This window comes from Salmo salar, unplaced genomic scaffold, assembly GCF_965601325.2.
Source record: "Salmo salar unplaced genomic scaffold, fSalSal1 ptg000588l, whole genome shotgun sequence".
NCBI lineage: Eukaryota > Metazoa > Chordata > Actinopteri > Salmoniformes > Salmonidae > Salmo > Salmo salar.
This window is the reverse complement of record NW_027675428.1, coordinates 318,146-335,191: the sequence shown is the minus strand read 5'-3', so window position 1 is coordinate 335,191 and position 17,046 is coordinate 318,146. Positions and strand designations below refer to the sequence as shown.

Here is a 17,046-nt window from a genome sequence, read left to right as displayed (position 1 = left end):
GCGCAGGACGAGGTGGCTGAATGGTTTAGGCGATGGACTGCGTATCTATTGTGATATTTACTAGTTGGCTCAATATCGCACTTCATTTAGAAAACCTGCAAAAACTATGAGCAAATCTGACTTCCACGAACAATGATTCCAATGTAATACACTTGAAATGACACCCAGCCCCTAAAACTAGTGAATATCTCATGCTCTGCATTGGCCGAGAATGGAACCCGGGTCAATTGCTTGGAAGGCAGCTATGCTCACCACTATACCACCAATGCTACGCGAAGCTCGTAAGCAACATGGAGACATCGATTCATATCCTGACCGCCATTTTTGTGGAAAGTGAAAATTCTTTGACCAAACGGATCGTTGGTATAGTTGTACTATTATGGCTTAGGGTGCGAGAGGTCCCTGGTTAAAAAATCGATCATTTTAATCAGTACCTGTTACCTTCAGATTAGTCCCGTGACACTTGTGGATAACGTAGGGCAAAACGGAGAACATTGTGACAAGTGGGGTCACATTAGTTTGTAGCCCAAAGATTTTGGATTCTACAAACAGATGTTTGCACATAGAGGGTTCCGACTTCAGACGAGTCCCCTGACACTTGTGGGGGACGTAGAGACAAATTGAGAACACCACCGTGTTTGTGAGGGTCTCCCCTTTCCAGGGAGTGGTCATACGATGTTGTAGGTCAAACGGTTCAGATGCTACAGATGTTTTTGTGAGAAGACCGATTATTGGTATGTCTCATGGTTTGACAAACACCGCTCTAGCTCCACCACCATTTATTGCAGATGTGGAGTTGTAACATAAACAGTTACGGAGGCTTGAGACAGATACGACGCGTTTCAATCTCTCTAGTTGAAAACTGATCGATTTGAATGGGTATTTTTTATGTTCGTTTACTTTGATTCACGTACTGATGCATCAATCGACTCAAAATAAATGAGCTCCATTCTTTTTTAAGTTTTATTTTTTCATTTTCTCTTTTAAAATATTAATTGACCTCATTTTGCTCAATATTCATTTGTCAACACTCATCATCAGTTTGCTGTCGCGGCTTAAGAAGACAGAATGTGAAAGACACAGCAGATGAAATACAAAAGATTTGAACTGAAGCCTGGTCAACAGTTTGGAAGACTGCTATGCTCACAAGTATAGCACAAACACTCACATGAGGTTCAATCTTTCCAAGCACCATGGACAAGAACAATTGATATCCTCATTGTAATTGCCGCAGAAAGCAAAACAATTTTATTCTTGTCTAAGGCTCGTTGGTCTAGGGGTATGATTCTCGCTTTGGGTGCGAGAGGTCCCGGGTTCAAATCCCAGATGAGCCCTTTTGCAGATCTTTTAACAAGCTCAGACAGGCAGATCTCTGGCCACTGGTTGCAAACAGCCACCTCTTGGGCGCAGGACGAGGTGGCTGAATGGTTTAGGCGATGGACTGCGTATCTATTGTGATATTTACTAGTTGGCTCAATATCGCACTTCATTTAGAAAACCTGCAAAAACTATGAGCAAATCTGACTTCCACGAACAATGATTCCAATGTAATACACTTGAAATGACACCCAGCCCCTAAAACTAGTGAATATCTCATGCTCTGCATTGGCCGAGAATGGAACCCGGGTCAATTGCTTGGAAGGCAGCTATGCTCACCACTATACCACCAATGCTACGCGAAGCTCGTAAGCAACATGGAGACATCGATTCATATCCTGACCGCCATTTTTGTGGAAAGTGAAAATTCTTTGACCAAACGGATCGTTGGTATAGTTGTACTATTATGGCTTAGGGTGCGAGAGGTCCCTGGTTAAAAAATCGATCATTTTAATCAGTACCTGTTACCTTCAGATTAGTCCCGTGACACTTGTGGATAACGTAGGGCAAAACGGAGAACATTGTGACAAGTGGGGTCACATTAGTTTGTAGCCCAAAGATTTTGGATTCTACAAACAGATGTTTGCACATAGAGGGTTCCGACTTCAGACGAGTCCCCTGACACTTGTGGGGGACGTAGAGACAAATTGAGAACACCACCGTGTTTGTGAGGGTCTCCCCTTTCCAGGGAGTGGTCATACGATGTTGTAGGTCAAACGGTTCAGATGCTACAGATGTTTTTGTGAGAAGACCGATTATTGGTATGTCTCATGGTTTGACAAACACCGCTCTAGCTCCACCACCATTTATTGCAGATGTGGAGTTGTAACATAAACAGTTACGGAGGCTTGAGACAGATACGACGCGTTTCAATCTCTCTAGTTGAAAACTGATCGATTTGAATGGGTATTTTTTATGTTCGTTTACTTTGATTCACGTACTGATGCATCAATCGACTCAAAATAAATGAGCTCCATTCTTTTTTAAGTTTTATTTTTTCATTTTCTCTTTTAAAATATTAATTGACCTCATTTTGCTCAATATTCATTTGTCAACACTCATCATCAGTTTGCTGTCGCGGCTTAAGAAGACAGAATGTGAAAGACACAGCAGATGAAATACAAAAGATTTGAACTGAAGCCTGGTCAACAGTTTGGAAGACTGCTATGCTCACAAGTATAGCACAAACACTCACATGAGGTTCAATCTTTCCAAGCACCATGGACAAGAACAATTGATATCCTCATTGTAATTGCCGCAGAAAGCAAAACAATTTTATTCTTGTCTAAGGCTCGTTGGTCTAGGGGTATGATTCTCGCTTTGGGTGCGAGAGGTCCCGGGTTCAAATCCCAGATGAGCCCTTTTGCAGATCTTTTAACAAGCTCAGACAGGCAGATCTCTGGCCACTGGTTGCAAACAGCCACCTCTTGGGCGCAGGACGAGGTGGCTGAATGGTTTAGGCGATGGACTGCGTATCTATTGTGATATTTACTAGTTGGCTCAATATCGCACTTCATTTAGAAAACCTGCAAAAACTATGAGCAAATCTGACTTCCACGAACAATGATTCCAATGTAATACACTTGAAATGACACCCAGCCCCTAAAACTAGTGAATATCTCATGCTCTGCATTGGCCGAGAATGGAACCCGGGTCAATTGCTTGGAAGGCAGCTATGCTCACCACTATACCACCAATGCTATGCGAAGCTCGTAAGCAACATGGAGACATCGATTCATATCCTGACCGCCATTTTTGTGGAAAGTGAAAATTCTTTGACCAAACGGATCGTTGGTATAGTTGTACTATTATGGCTTAGGGTGCGAGAGGTCCCTGGTTAAAAAATCGATCATTTTAATCAGTACCTGTTACCTTCAGATTAGTCCCGTGACACTTGTGGATAACGTAGGGCAAAACGGAGAACATTGTGACAAGTGGGGTCACATTAGTTTGTAGCCCAAAGATTTTGGATTCTACAAACAGATGTTTGCACATAGAGGGTTCCGACTTCAGACGAGTCCCCTGACACTTGTGGGGGACGTAGAGACAAATTGAGAACACCACCGTGTTTGTGAGGGTCTCCCCTTTCCAGGGAGTGGTCATACGATGTTGTAGGTCAAACGGTTCAGATGCTACAGATGTTTTTGTGAGAAGACCGATTATTGGTATGTCTCATGGTTTGACAAACACCGCTCTAGCTCCACCACCATTTATTGCAGATGTGGAGTTGTAACATAAACAGTTACGGAGGCTTGAGACAGATACGACGCGTTTCAATCTCTCTAGTTGAAAACTGATCGATTTGAATGGGTATTTTTTACGTTCGTTTACTTTGATTCACGTACTGATGCATCAATCGACTCAAAATAAATGAGCTCCATTCTTTTTTAAGTTTTATTTTTTCATTTTCTCTTTTAAAATATTAATTGACCTCATTTTGCTCAATATTCATTTGTCAACACTCATCATCAGTTTGCTGTCGCGGCTTAAGAAGACAGAATGTGAAAGACACAGCAGATGAAATACAAAAGATTTGAACTGAAGCCTGGTCAACAGTTTGGAAGACTGCTATGCTCACAAGTATAGCACAAACACTCACATGAGGTTCAATCTTTCCAAGCACCATGGACAAGAACAATTGATATCCTCATTGTAATTGCCGCAGAAAGCAAAACAATTTTATTCTTGTCTAAGGCTCGTTGGTCTAGGGGTATGATTCTCGCTTTGGGTGCGAGAGGTCCCGGGTTCAAATCCCAGATGAGCCCTTTTGCAGATCTTTTAACAAGCTCAGACAGGCAGATCTCTGGCCACTGGTTGCAAACAGCCACCTCTTGGGCGCAGGACGAGGTGGCTGAATGGTTTAGGCGATGGACTGCGTATCTATTGTGATATTTACTAGTTGGCTCAATATCGCACTTCATTTAGAAAACCTGCAAAAACTATGAGCAAATCTGACTTCCACGAACAATGATTCCAATGTAATACACTTGAAATGACACCCAGCCCCTAAAACTAGTGAATATCTCATGCTCTGCATTGGCCGAGAATGGAACCCGGGTCAATTGCTTGGAAGGCAGCTATGCTCACCACTATACCACCAATGCTATGCGAAGCTCGTAAGCAACATGGAGACATCGATTCATATCCTGACCGCCATTTTTGTGGAAAGTGAAAATTCTTTGACCAAACGGATCGTTGGTATAGTTGTACTATTATGGCTTAGGGTGCGAGAGGTCCCTGGTTAAAAAATCTATCATTTTAATCAGTACCTGTTACCTTCAGATTAGTCCCGTGACACTTGTGGATAACGTAGGGCAAAACGGAGAACATTGTGACAAGTGGGGTCACATTAGTTTGTAGCCCAAAGATTTTGGATTCTACAAACAGATGTTTGCACATAGAGGGTTCCGACTTCAGACGAGTCCCCTGACACTTGTGGGGGACGTAGAGACAAATTGAGAACACCACCGTGTTTGTGAGGGTCTCCCCTTTCCAGGGAGTGGTCATACGATGTTGTAGGTCAAACGGTTCAGATGCTACAGATGTTTTTGTGAGAAGACCGATTATTGGTATGTCTCATGGTTTGACAAACACCGCTCTAGCTCCACCACCATTTATTGCAGATGTGGAGTTGTAACATAAACAGTTACGGAGGCTTGAGACAGATACGACGCGTTTCAATCTCTCTAGTTGAAAACTGATCGATTTGAATGGGTATTTTTTATGTTCGTTTACTTTGATTCACGTACTGATGCATCAATCGACTCAAAATAAATGAGCTCCATTCTTTTTGAAGTTTTATTTTTTCATTTTCTCTTTTAAAATATTAATTGACCTCATTTTGCTCAATATTCATTTGTCAACACTCATCATCAGTTTGCTGTCGCGGCTTAAGGGCCCAAGCAATATACCAGCCTTAGTAAAGTTGAACATTTACTTCTAGGCCTTTGACTCTACAGCACTCACCAGTTTTCTAACCAGAAGTCCATAGGTCATCCCTGTAGACTGCCCAAAACTAGTGCATTACAGCTGTAGACTTATCATATAGTTAAACTTAGGATAGCGCCTAAGCAACACACCAAGTAGGAAAAACCCTAGATATGTCATTAGAGACAATGCCATGATAATCATTTTGCCAGAACATTGGACATATATAGAATACAGTCCAATTAGATGATTTTTTTTGTGTGAGAACTATATTTTGTATATTTTTTTGTTTTGTTTATGCTTTCATTCCTTTTCGGTTCAGTTCCTTTGACACTTAGGAAGTGATAGAGCCATAAACAAAGTCCCCATACAACCATCACTTATTGCCACAACGCCGCTCATTGGGGAATGAATGTAATTATATATATTTCATGAGTGTGTGTGCGTTGTTAACATCTGCCTAAGTTACTGCCCAGATCTTCCAGTCTGGACGATGGGTCCGGAACAGCGACCCCAAATCCGGACACCCACAGCCTATCCTTGTGGCGGCATGCCCGCTGTCAGAGAGCCCACCAAGGTAAACCACCAGAGGGGGGGACCGCAACGGCGATCACCAACCAGGACATCCCCTGGCCCTTCCTGGGGTACTTTGCAGCTTCCAGGGAACCTACCAAGGTACACCACTAGAGGAGACCGCAACGGCGATCACCAACCGGACATCAACTGCCCATCCTTGTGGTGGACTGCTCCGCTTCCAGAGAGCCTATAACAGTTCTACCAACGGGACATCACGTGGTCATGATTTTATGTTGATTTGTAACTTGCAGGATAAACAAGATCCAAACCACCAGGGGGGGTATGTCATGACGTTGGCCTTTTTGAGTACAGGGAGGAGAGTTGACCCCCTCCCCCCCTTTGCACCATCCCCCAACCTACCTTCCCTCACCCAGTCCCTGTGTGAAGGAGTGGTAAAATTCCAGGAGAGTCTCTGGCCACATGGCCCATAGAGAGACACAGGAAATTCTTCCAACTCACAGAATTGGGGAGCCAAGCGACATTTGTGTTCTGGAGAAGGTATGGAAGACTGGTGAAGAATCCAGCTACGAACTGGTCTGCTTGGTACAATTTTGTGATACTCAGAAGAGACAATATAGCCATATTACCATAAAACTGTTTATATAATAGCCTCAGCTTGAGACTTGCATCCACATGGTTGTATAGAATGTATTAACCTCTATGGGCTAGGTGGGACGCCTGCGTCCCCCCCGTGGTGCACTCCATCAACAGCAGGTGCATTTCAAGAGCGGCAAATTTGAATCCAAATAAATGTCAAAATTCACATTTTTCAAACATACAACTATTTTACACCCTTTGAAATATAAACATCTCCTTAATCTAACCACGTTTTACGATTTCAAAAAGGTTTTACGGCGAAAGCATAAATTTAGAGTATGTTAGGACAGTACATTTACAAGAGTTGTGTGTAATGTTTTGTCAATTCAAAGACAGGGTCACCAAAACCATAAAACCAGCTAAAATGATGCACTAACCTTTTACAATCTCCATCAGATGACACTCCTAGGACATTATGTTAGACAATGCATGCATTTTTAGTTCTATCAAGTTCATATTTATATCCAAAAACAGCGTTTTACTATGGCATTGATGTTGAGGAAATCGTTTCCCTCCAATAACCGGCAGTCAAGTCAGCAACAGAAATTAAATAATTAAAATTAGAAAACATTGGTAAAATATTATATTGTCATTTAAAGAATTATAGATTTACATCTCTTGAACGCAATCAACTTGCCAGATTTAAAAATAACCTTACTGGGAAATCACACTTTGCAATAATCTGAGCACTGCGCCCAGAAAAATACGCGTTGCGATACAGACTAGTCGTCATGTTGGGGAGATCTAAAATCGAAAATACTATGTAAATAATCCATTACCTTTGATTCTCTTCATCAGATGTCACTTCCAGGTATCACAGGTCCATAACGAATGTAGTTTTGTTCAAAAAAGCTCATCATTTATGTCCAAAAATCTCCGTCTTGTTAGCACATGATCTAAGCCAGCCGGACTTCTCGTCATGAACGAGGGGAAAAAATATATTTACGTTCGTTCAAACATGTCAAACGTTGTATAGCATAAATCATTAGGGCCTTTTTTAACCAGAACATGAATAATATTCAAGGTGGACGAATGCATACTCTTTTATAACGTATTGGAACGAGGGTACCCAACATGAACTCGCGCGCCAGGTGTCTAATGGGCCATCATCGTTCCATGGCTCTTGTTCGGTCAGATCTCCCTCCAGAAGACTCAAAACACTTTGTAAAGGCTGGTGACATCTAGTGGAAGCAATAGGAAGTGCCAAAATATTCCTCAGCCCCTGTGTTTTTCAATGGCATAGGTTTAAAGGTAATACAACACATCAGGTATCCACTTCCTGTCAGAAAATGTCTCAGGGTTTTGCCTGCCAAATGAGTTCTGTTATACTCACAGACACCATTCAAACAGTTTTAGAAACTTTAGAGTGTTTTCTATCCATATATAATAAGTATATGCATATTCTAGTTACTGGGTAGGATTAGTAACCAGATTAAATCGGGTACATTTTTTTTATCCAGCCGTGCAAATACTGCCCCCTAGCCCTAACAGGTTAAGAGCATCGAGGGGGCGCCAAGAGGCAGGGGCTGGGACAGGTGGTAGCTCGCCTCGCGGCGGACCGCCAGCTCGATCCCGAGATCCAACTACGAGCTTTTTAACTGCAGAAACTTTAAGATACGCTATTGGAGCTGGAATTACCGCGGCTGCTGGCACCAGACTTGCCCTCCAATGGATCATCGTTAAAGGATTTAAAGTGTACTCATTCCAATTACAGGGCCTCGAAAGAGTCCTGTATTGTTATTTTTCGTCACTACCTCCCCGAGTCGGGAGTGGGTAATTTGCGCGCCTGCTGCCTTCCTTGGATGTGGTAGCCGTTTCTCAGGCTCCCTCTCCGGAATCGAACCCTGATTCCCCGTTACCCGTGGTCACCATGGTAGGCACAGAAAGTACCATCGAAAGTTGATAGGGCAGACATTCGAATGAGACGTCACCGCCATAAAGGGCGCGCGATCGGCTCGAGGTTATCTAGAGTCACCAAAGCGGCCGGGGCAACCGAGATTGGCCCGCATGGGTTTTGGGTCTGATAAATGCACGCATCCCCGGAGGTCAGCGCTCGTCTGCATGTATTAGCTCTAGTATTGCCACAGTTATCCAAGTAACGTTGGAGCGATCAAAGGAACCATAACTGATTTAATGAGCCATTCGCAGTTTCACTGTACCGGCCGTGTGTACTTAGACTTGCATGGCTTAATCTTTGAGACAAGCATATGCTACTGGCAGGATCAACCAGGTAGCCACTCACAACATAGAGGTTGTACCCGGGCACACTAAGCGGAGAACAGCCAGGGACCACTCCTATCCCGTGAGGGGAGGAGGCCCTAGGTCACTCCACCGTGCGCCCAGCGGGAGGCCCTGAACTGCCCATGGCCGGAGCCACAGGTGCCGCGGCACCGCTTAAACAGGTATCTTGTCTTAGCTGGAGGGTTTATTCGGAACGCCATCAACGTGGATAAAAGACAGGGTTTGAGAAATACATGTGTTTCTGGCGCGGGTACGGCATGGGTGAACGTCATCCGCAGGCATCGCTACCTGGGTACACCACTACCCGAACCGGAACACCAATGTAGGGCCACTGAGACAGACGGGTCGGCTAGATCTCGCACGAACGGAGCGCGGCTGAAGCTTGTCATCAAGGCGGGGATAACCGTCTCGATCAACAGCAGGTGCATTTCAAGAGCGGCAAATTTGAATCCAAATAAATGTCAAAATTCACATTTTTCAAACATACAACTATTTTACACCCTTTGAAAGATAAACATCTCCTTAATCTAACCACGTTTTACGATTTCAAAAAGGTTTTACGGCGAAAGCATAAATTTAGAGTATGTTAGGACAGTACATTTACAAGAGTTGTGTGTAATGTTTTGTCAATTCAAAGACAGGGTCACCAAAACCATAAAACCAGCTAAAATGATGCACTAACCTTTTACAATCTCCATCAGATGACACTCCTAGGACATTATGTTAGACAATGCATGCATTTTTAGTTCTATCAAGTTCATATTTATATCCAAAAACAGCGTTTTACTATGGCATTGATGTTGAGGAAATCGTTTCCCTCCAATAACCGGCAGTCAAGTCAGCAACAGAAATTAAATAATTAAAATTAGAAAACATTGGTAAAATATTATATTGTCATTTAAAGAATTATAGATTTACATCTCTTGAACGCAATCAACTTGCCAGATTTAAAAATAACCTTACTGGGAAATCACACTTTGCAATAATCTGAGCACTGCGCCCAGAAAAATACGCGTTGCGATACAGACTAGTCGTCATGTTGGGGAGATCTAAAATCGAAAATACTATGTAAATAATCCATTACCTTTGATTCTCTTCATCAGATGTCACTTCCAGGTATCACAGGTCCATAACGAATGTAGTTTTGTTCAAAAAAGCTCATCATTTATGTCCAAAAATCTCCGTCTTGTTAGCACATGATCTAAGCCAGCCGGACTTCTCGTCATGAACGAGGGGAAAAAATATATTTACGTTCGTTCAAACATGTCAAACGTTGTATAGCATAAATCATTAGGGCCTTTTTTAACCAGAACATGAATAATATTCAAGGTGGACGAATGCATACTCTTTTATAACGTATTGGAACGAGGGTACCCAACATGAACTCGCGCGCCAGGTGTCTAATGGGCCATCATCGTTCCATGGCTCTTGTTCGGTCAGATCTCCCTCCAGAAGACTCAAAACACTTTGTAAAGGCTGGTGACATCTAGTGGAAGCAATAGGAAGTGCCAAAATATTCCTCAGCCCCTGTGTTTTTCAATGGCATAGGTTTAAAGGTAATACAACACATCAGGTATCCACTTCCTGTCAGAAAATGTCTCAGGGTTTTGCCTGCCAAATGAGTTCTGTTATACTCACAGACACCATTCAAACAGTTTTAGAAACTTTAGAGTGTTTTCTATCCATATATAATACGTATATGCATATTCTAGTTACTGGGTAGGATTAGTAACCAGATTAAATCGGGTACATTTTTTTATCCAGCCGTGCAAATACTGCCCCCTAGCCCTAACAGGTTAACTGCAGCAACTTTAAGATACGCTATTGGAGCTGGAATTACCGCGGCTGCTGGCACCAGACTTGCCCTCCAATGGATCCTCGTTAAAGGATTTAAAGTGTACTCATTCCAATTACAGGGCCTCGAAAGAGTCCTGTATTGTTATTTTTCGTCACTACCTCCCCGAGTCGGGAGTGGGTAATTTGCACGCCTGCTGCCTTCCTTGGATGTGGTAGCCTTTTCTCAGGCTCCCTCTCCGGAATCGAACCCCGATTCCCTGTTACCCGTGGTCACCATGGTAGGCACAGAAAGTACCATCGAAAGTTGACAGGGCAGACATTCGAATGAGACATCATCGCCACAAAGGGCGCGCGATCGGCTCGAGGTTATCTAGAGTCACCAAAGCGGCCGGGGCAACCGAGATTGGCCCGCATGGGTTTTGGGTCTGATAAATGCACGCATTCCCGGAGGTCAGCGCTCGTCTGCATGTATTAGCTCTAGAAATGCCACAGTTATCCAAGTAACGTTGGAGCGATCAAAGGAACCATAACTGATTTAATGAGCCATTCGCAGTTTCACTGTACCGGCCGTGTGTACTTAGACTTGCATGGCTTAATCTTTGAGACAAGCATATGCTACTGGCAGGATCAACCAGAAAGCCACTCACAACATAGAGGTTGTACCTGGGCACACTAAGCGGAGAACAGCCAGGGACCACTCCTATCCCGTGAGGGGAGGAGGCCCTAGGTCAATCCACCGTGCGCCCAGCGAGAGGCCCTGAACTGCCCGTGGCCAGAGCCACAGGTGCCGGGGCACCGCTTAATCAGGTATCTTGTCTTAGCTGGAGGGTTTATTCGGAACACCATCAACATGGATAAAAGACAGGGTTTGAGAAATACATGTGTTTCTGGCGCCGGTACGGCATGGGTGAACGTCATCCGCAGGCATAGCTACCTGGGTACTCCACTCCCCGAACCGGAACACCAATGTAGGGCCACTGAGACAGACGGGTCGGCTAGATCTCGCACGAACGGAGCGCGGCTGAAGCTTGTCATCAAGGAGTGGATAACCGTCTCCGACAGGGGCTCCCCCGATAGAGGCAATTCCACGTGGGGCGGGAGGAACCGTCCGTCTGAACACCGACCAAAGGCCAATATTCCATTACCATACTTCGAAGCATGACAACCGCTGTTTAAAATCAATTTTTATGCCATTTTTCTCGTAAAAATGCGATAATATTCCGACCGGGAATCTGCGTTTAGGTAAACAGACGAAAGAAAACAAAGCATGGGGTCGACGCGGGCACGAGCCTGAGTCTCACAGTACTGTGACCAGCCACTACCCAAACGTGCTACTTTTTTTCAGCCAGAGCCTGCAAAGCCACGATTCAGCTTTTTGCCGCCTTCTGAGAGCCCATGGGAGCCGTAGGAAGTGTCACGTAACAGCAGAGATCCTCTGTAATGGATAGAGATAATCAAGAAGGGCAAGAAATTGTCAGACGGGACACTTCCTGCATGGAATCTTCTCAAATGAGTTCTGTTATACTCACAGACACCATTCAAACAGTTTTAGAAACTTTGGAGTGTTTTCTATCCAAAGCTAATAATTATATGCATATTCTAGTTTCTGGGCAGGAGTAATAATCAGATTAAATCGGGTACGTTTTTTATCCGGCTGTGAAAATACTGCCCCCTAGCCATAACAGGTTAACCATCCCTTAACCTCTATGGGCTAGGTGGGACGCTTGTGTCCCACCTACTCAACAGCCAGTTGAATCCTGTGGCGCGTTATTCAAATACCTTAGATATGATATTACTTAAATTTTTCAAAAATATGACTATTTTACACCATTTTAAAGATAAGACTCTCGTTAATCTAACCACACTGTCCGATTTCAAAAAGGCTTTACAACGAAAGCAAAACATTAGATTATGTCAGCAGAGTACCGAGCCAGAAATAATCAGACACCCATTTTTCAAGCTAGCATATAATGTCACAAAAACCAAAACCACAGCTAAATGCAGCATTAACCTTTGATGATCTTCATCAGATGACAACCCTAGGACATTATGTTATACAATACATGCATGTTTTGTTCAATCAAGTTCATATTTATATCAAAAACCAGCTTTTTACATTAGCATGTGACTAGCATGTTACTAGCATTCCCACCGAACACTGCCGGTGAATTTACTAAATTACTCACGATAAACGTTCACAAAAAGCACAACAATTATTTTAAGAATTATAGATACAGAACTCCTCTATGCACTCGATATGTCCGATTTTAAAATAGCTTTTCGGTGAAAGCACATTTTGCAATATTCTCAGTAGATAGCCCGGCATCACAGGAAAAGGTCTTTCCCGCCTGGCATGATGAAGCAGGTGGTGAGACTTACGGCTTTTATCAAACCTTCCTCACCCAATCCCACTGTTTTGGAACTGGTAAAGGAGAATACGGACCACTGGATGGACACTAATATGTGCATCTTAGTGGACCACTATGATTCAGTTCTGGCAGCAGGGCTACAGGAGGTGGGGAGATTCGATACTAACTCCTTTGATCGAGCGGTTTCTTGGGCAAGGGTAAGATATAGACTTAAGTTTAGAGTCCTCAGTGGCAACGTTACAGGCTATGCTCCCAAAGGCAAGTGCTAGCGAGGTGGTAGGTCCAAGCCAATTGACTATGGAGGCCTTCCCGCCCTTGTCGGGTGTCCTGTCTCCAGCCCCCAGTAATGTGGTGGGAGTGGGAAATGGTAGTCCAGCAAGTGGTTTAGTTAAGGGTGGGGCTAAGAACGGACCAAAGAGGAGCACCCCTAGGATGCCCCCAAGTCTACCAGCTTTAGAGCTGGATTCAGTCTCCCAGAGGGGGAAAACTATCTCGGTTATGGCTGAAACATATTCCCCTAGACCCCAAGCATTGGCTGGAGATCCATTAACAATAGAGTTGGTCCCAGGGGGGGTGGAGATTGGAAAACAAACACAGGTGAGGCAGGCTCTTGTTAATGGCCCTGAGAGGTTCTTATATAGCAATGTTGTCCTACAATGGAGTAATACTATTGCCTCTGTCTGACTCTGGCCAGGAGGAACCTGGAGTTGGAGGGGAGCGGGACCCGTGTGAGGTTGCGATTGGGAACCTAGAGGGGGAGGAACAGATGATGATAAGTGACGACAAAACTGAACTTTTCCTGAATACGTCCTTGTCTGAGCCCCCAGGGCGGTCCCAATTTACCGCCGCTCCGGTTTCCCCGCTGTTACTCCCCTCGGGGACTTCTCCTCTTGGCCGAGGTAAGAGTAAAATAGTGGGACTCATATCAGCCGAAGCCTACCCAGGGGTTTCCTCCTCTTCCTCCTCTATCCCGGTGATTAATTTACCTGTTAGGAGGCCGGGATCAATTAACCTTGAACCAGTTAGACACCCAAATTCTACCAGGAACATTTTGGATTGGGAACTTACAATTAGAAAACCAATTGTTATAATTGGAGACTCTAATATTTCACGGATACCTGGGTTTACCGATTCCAGAGTGCAAGCAGATGGCTTCCCTGGGGCTACATTCCACCACTTAAAAGGAGTAGTAGAAAAACTAGAACAACATCCAACAGTGGAGAAGGTGGTGTTATCGGGAGGGCTAAACAACTGCCTGTTGAAACAGCTGGCGTTGACCTCCTGGAAGCAACTACAACAACTGTTGAAAGTGACAGAAAGTACATTTCCTAATGCAATACTCTGTGCCTATTATTAACTACTCAGATAGACTGGAAAAACAGCAACAGTCACTCTTGGATCAACTTAATCGAAGGATCCTAGAGCAATGTAATTATTTACCTGAGATTAGTAAACTTAGGTTTCACACATTGCCACGGGACCCAGTACATTGGACACCTGAAACAGGACATACCATCTTAAATTTTTAGTTGGATAATTTAAACAGGTAAGGGGAGAACAGTGCTTTAATACAGCTCCACCTTCAAACATTACTAATCTCTCGCACTCATATATGCTTTCTGAGATAGAAAGAAATGTATTGGAACGGGGATTGTCTTTTATCCCCACTCCCGGAATTTTAGACCGGATGGAGCTTCGTAGGGACTTACACATATATCATAGGAGGCTGAAATTGTTGGATCATTTTAATTATGATACTGACATTCCGTTTGTACCGTTTACAGATCCCTTGGTTTGGGAACCCAGAATACAATCGATATCTCCATCCATCTAAACATTGATTAGGAAGGATCTCGAGGCATTTAGGCGCTTCCGACCTGGGCCGGTAACTGGGGGGAATATGACGGTATCGGAGTCAGACACTATTAAATTGTTGGGGTCAAACCGGAATATAGTTATTAAGCCTGCAGATAAAGGATCACATATTGTAATCATGGATAGAGTACAGTACTTATTGGAAGCTAACAGACAACTGAATAACCCGAAAAATTATGTTGCATTAGATCACTCTATTCAATCTGAGACCAAAAACATGATTAAGATGATATTGTTGGAATTGCTTGAAAAAAAGTTTATCATTTCAAAGCAATATACCTATCTTCTGGGCCCAGATGTACCTAGACCGCGACAATTTTATCTCCTCCCAAAAATCCATAAACCTTTGGAAGAGTGGTCGGTGCCATTTCAGATCCCTAGTGGACGCCCAATTGTTAGTGACTGTGGATCGGAATCATATCGAATTGCTGAATATATTGATTATTTCATCAATCCACTATCACAGAAGCATGCTTCCTATGTAAAAGATACATATGATTTTGTTGGTAAACTTAAAGGTCTTGAACTACCATTGGGGGCGTTTTTATTTCAATAGATATCAACTCACTATACACAAATATTGATACCCCTTTGGGACTGCGGGCAGTTAAACGGGCCTTTGATAGGTTTCCTGACCCTCAGCGCCCGGATAAAGAAATCTTAGATTTGTTGGAGTTGAGTTTTTGAGGAATGATTTTAATTTTAATGATAAGTTTTATCTTCAGGTCCATGGCACCGCCATGGGGAAGAAGTTTGCCCCAGCCTTTGCCAACCTATATATGTGTTTTTGGAAGAGACAGTGTTTGTGAAGTGTAAGACCCTCCCCTCTTTGTATCTCAGGTATTTGGATGACATCTTTGGGATTTGGGTGAATTCTATGAGGGAGTTTGAGTGTTTCTTGGAATCCCTAAATACACATCATCCTGCAATTACAATATCCCACAATATACAAAGAGACAAACTAGAGTTTTAGACAATCAGGTTTTCTTTGTACCTTCTGAGGGGCAGACTAAATCATTGGCTACTAAAGTCTTCTTTAAGGAGACAGATAGGCATGCTTTGCTACATAAGGCAAGTTATCATCCAAAACATACCTTTAGAGGGATAATTAAATCCCAGTTGATCCGGTTCAACAGAATTTGTACATTGGGTGAGCATGTGGAGGAGGCAACAACCATTCTCTTTGGAGCTTTGGGGCCACGGGGATATTCAAAACGTTTCCTTAGGGAGATAAAAGCAGAGGTAGGAGAATTATTTGGAAGGGAAGAGGGTTACAACAAAACAGCAGAAACACATAATCTGATACCATTTGTTGCTACATACTCTGGGAGTCTGGGTGGACTTAGCAGGACGTTGAGGTCTAACTTCCGGGAAGCGCAACAAGCGGTGGAGGGGCTGTTGAATTGTAGAATAATCTCAGCATATAGGAAAAATAAAAACCTTGGGGATAAATTAGTCCACTCTGCCTTCCGGCAGAAAGAGGTACCTAACAAATTGGAAAAATATCTGGAGAGACCAAAATATATTACTAATGCCTTCTCGGGTTTGGGGTTTCCTATAAGACAGAGAATCGAATTGTCAACGACAAACTTGATTTATGTAATCAAGTGCAAATTGTGCCAAAAAATGTATATAGGAGAAACCAAGAATGCACTACAGGCTAGACTAAAACAACACCTATACAATATGGCAAAAGGTAATAAGAGCACGGGGTTGTATTTACATTTTAGCCTACATGCAATTGATCATTTGAGTATCTTTGGTCTGGAGACAAACGGGGGCTGGTCTAGGAAACAACGACAGGGGATGGAAAGAATTTGGATTGGGCGCCTCCAAACAATAGATCCCAAGGGCCTGAATGAAAAATATTAAATTTATTCTGGCTTATTTACCTGGTGGGAGGTGCCATCTCTGGTGGGGTTGGATGAGTGGAGTTTTTGGTTGGGGGATAGGATAGTGGGGGGCTGTGGGAGAACCGCGCAAGATAAATGTTAGTTTACCAAATAATTTAATTATTTATTTATTTTTTATATATGTTTTCAAGCACTTATTATTAATATTATGGCACTTATTTTATTTATATGATTAGATTTATGTTATTATTATTTATTTATTGTGGCGTGGTCTTACCTTATCTTTTTTATATACCCCCATAGCACTTATTTTGAGTTGAAAGCACTTGTATATTTAGTGGGGTATGTTTGTCTATTTATTTATCAAAGCATTTATTTTTATACTTAATTATGTCTCTTTTTAATCGTTTATTTATGATTTATATATATTTTTA

General features: G+C 43.0%; 2 pseudogenes; both read right to left on the bottom strand.

The window, feature by feature from the left end:
• Positions 1 to 8,088: 8,088 nt before the first annotated feature.
• Positions 8,089 to 8,707, bottom strand: LOC145876438 (uncharacterized; annotated as a pseudogene).
• A 1,764-nt stretch (positions 8,708 to 10,471) lies between these two features.
• Positions 10,472 to 11,153, bottom strand: LOC145876440 (uncharacterized; annotated as a pseudogene).
• Positions 11,154 to 17,046: the final 5,893 nt, after the last annotated feature.